This window comes from Aegilops tauschii, chromosome 5, assembly GCF_002575655.3.
Source record: "Aegilops tauschii subsp. strangulata cultivar AL8/78 chromosome 5, Aet v6.0, whole genome shotgun sequence".
Taxonomy (NCBI): Eukaryota; Viridiplantae; Streptophyta; class Magnoliopsida; order Poales; family Poaceae; genus Aegilops; species Aegilops tauschii.
In genome coordinates this window covers 199,102,391-199,105,836 of record NC_053039.3, presented here as the reverse complement: position 1 = coordinate 199,105,836, position 3,446 = coordinate 199,102,391, and positions in this window count along the sequence as shown.

Sequence of the window (3,446 nt, the reverse complement as noted above, 5' to 3'; positions counted from 1 at the left end):
GCGTACTCGTTGGGTTCCACCATATTATCAACGTGAATTGCTTCAAAAACTGCAGCGTTTACGACAAGGGAAAAATTCTGTAGAAGAATATTATCAGGAATTACAAACTGGCATGATTAGATGTGGTATTGTTGAGGAGAATGAAGCTATGCTTGCACGTTTTATGGGTGGTTTAAATAGAGAGATTCAGACCATTCTAGAGTATAAGGAGTATACTAATATCACTTGTTTATTCCATCTTGCTTGTAAAGCTGAACGTGAAGTGCAGGATCGACAAGCATTGGCGCGAACTAACTTTTCTGTAGGTCGACCTTCATCATGGACACCGCGTGCATCTTCTACTTCCACTGCACCAGCACCTCCATCAGGTTCCACCTCCAGCCGTGATACAAGAAAGCAGGCACAACCACCACTATCTGCCAAGAGCGCACCTGCCGGGCCTGCACAGAGCTCTTCTTCTTCCATGGCATCGACAGGGCACACAAGTGATATTATTTGTCGTCGTTGTAAGGGAAGAGGACATTATGCGAGAGAATGCAAATCTCAGCGTGTAATGATTGCTACTGAGGATGGTGGGTATGAGTCCGCTAGTGACTATGATGAGGAGACTTTGGCTCTTATTACACGTGAAGAACATGGTGGAGATGATTCTGAAAATGAGACGCAATACATGGCTCCTGAAGACGCTGACAGGTATGAATGTTTAGTTGCTCAACGTGTTTTGAGTGTGCAGGTCACACAAGCAGAGCAAAATCAGAGGCATAATTTGTTCCATACAAAGGGAGTTGTGAAGGAACGTTCTGTTCGCGTCATCATCGATGGAGGGAGCTGTAACAACTTGGCTAGCATGGAGATGATGGAGAAGCTATCTCTCACCACAAGACCACATCCACATCCTTACTACATCCAATGGTTCAACAACCGCGGCAAGGTTAAGGTAACACGTACTGTTCTTGTGCATTTTAGTATCTCTACATATGCTGATTATGTTGATTGTGATGTGGTACCCATGCAAGCATGTTCCTTATTACTTGGTAGACCACAGCAATTTGATGTACTCCATGGTAGAAACAATTAGTATACTCTTGTTCATAAGGATAAAAATATTACTTTGCTTCCTATGACTCTTGATTCCATTTTGAAAGATGACATTAATAGAGCTAATAAAGCAAAACAGGAGAAAAATAAGAGTGAAAATCAGATTGTGGCAAAAGAATTTAAGCAACAAATGAAACCTAATAATAAACCATCTAGTGTTGTTTCTGAAATTAAATTGAAAAGTGCATGTTTACTAGCCACAAAATCTGATATTGATGAGCTAGATTTCAACAAATCTGTTTGCTATGCTTTTGTGTGCAAAGAGGCATTATTTTCATTCGAGGACGTGCCTTCCTCTTTGCCCCCTGCTGTCACTAACATTTTGCAGGAGTTCGCTGACGTCTTTCCACAAGACGTGCCACCGGGATTACCACCTATTCGAGGGATTGAGCATCAAATTGACTTAATTCCCGGTGCATCGCTACCCAACCGTGCACCATACCGTACCAATCCAGAGGAGATGAGGGAGATTATGCGTCAAGTACAGGAGCTGCTCGACAAAGGTTATATACGTGAATCCCATAGTCCTTGTGCTGTTCCTATTATACTTGTGCCTAAAAAGGATGGTACATCGCGTATGTGTGTTGATTGTAGAGGCATTAATAACATTACTATTCGTTATCGTCATCCTATTCCTAGGCTAGATGATATGCTTGATGAATTGAGTGGCTCTACAATATTTTCCAAAGTTGATTTGCGTAGTGGATACCATCAAATTCGTATGAAACTGGGAGATGAATGGAAAACAACATTTAAAACTAAGTTTGGTTTATATGAGTGGTTAGTCATGCCTTTTGGGTTAACTAATGCACCTAGTACTTTCATGAGACTAATGAATGAAGTTTTACGTGCTTTTATTGGACGATTTGTGGTAGTCTATTTTGATGATATACTGATTTATAGCAAATCTTTGGAAGAACATTTGGAACATTTACGTGCTGTTTTTATTGCTCTACGTGATGCACGTTTGTTTGGTAACCTTGGGAAGTGCACCTTTTGCACCGACCGAGTATATTTTCTTGGCTATGTTGTTACTCCACAGGGAATTGAAGTTGATAAAGCCAAGATTGAAGCTATTGAGAGTTGGCCGCAGCCCAAAACGGTCACACAAGTGAGGAGTTTCCTTGGCCTCGCTGGTTTCTATAGGCGTTTTGTGAGAGATTTCAGCACCATTGCTGCACCTCTCAACGAGCTTACAAAGAAGGATGTGCCTTTTGTTTGTGGTACCGCACAGGAAGAAGCCTTCACGGTATTGAAAGATAAGTTGACACATGCTCCTTTACTCCAACTTCCTGATTTTAATAAGACTTTTGAGCTTGAATGTGATGCTAGTGGAATTGGATTAGGAGGTGTGTTATTACAAGATGGTAAACCTGTTGCATACTTTTCTGAAAAATTGAGTGGGCCTAGTCTGAATTATTCTACTTATGATAAAGAACTATATGCTCTTGTTCGGACTTTAGAAACATGGGAACATTCTTTATGGCCCAAAGAATTTGTTATACATTCTGATCATGAATCTTTGAAACATATTAAAAGTCAAGCTAAACTGAACCGTAGACATGCTAAATGGGTTGAATTCATTGAAACTTTCCCTTATGTCATTAAACACAAGAAGGGTAAAGAAAATGTTATTGCTGATGCATTGTCTCGTCGCTATTCTATGCTTTCACAACTTGACTTCAAAATATTTGGTTTGGAGACCATCAAAGATCAATATGTGCATGATACTGATTTTAAAGATGTTTTGCAGAATTGTAAAGAAGGAAGAACCTGGAACAAGTTTGTCGTTAATGATGGATTTGTGTTCCGTGCTAACAAGCTATGCATTCAAGCTAGCTCTCTTCGTCTTTTGTTGTTGCAGGAGGCGCATGGAGGAGGATTAATGGGACACTTTGGCGTGAACAAGACGGAGGACGTACTTGCTACACATTTCTTTTGGCCAAAGATGAGATGGGATGTTGAGCGTTTTGTTGCTCGCTGCACTACATGTCAAAAAGCTAAGTCACGACTCAATCCTCATGGTTTATATATGCCTTTGCCTGTACCTAGTGTTCCTTGGGAGGATATATCTATGGACTTTGTTTTAGGTTTACCTCAAACAAAGAAGGGGAGGGATAGCATATTTGTTGTCGTGGATAGATTCTCAAAAATGGCACACTTTATACCATGTCATAAAAGCGATGATGCAGTTAATGTTGCTGATTTGTTCTTCCGTGAAATTATTCGTTTGCATGGTGTGCCGAATACTATTGTTTCATATCGTGATACTAAATTTCTTAGCCACTTTTGGAGATGTTTATGGGCTAAGTTGGGGACTAAACTGCTTTTTAGTACTACTTGTCACC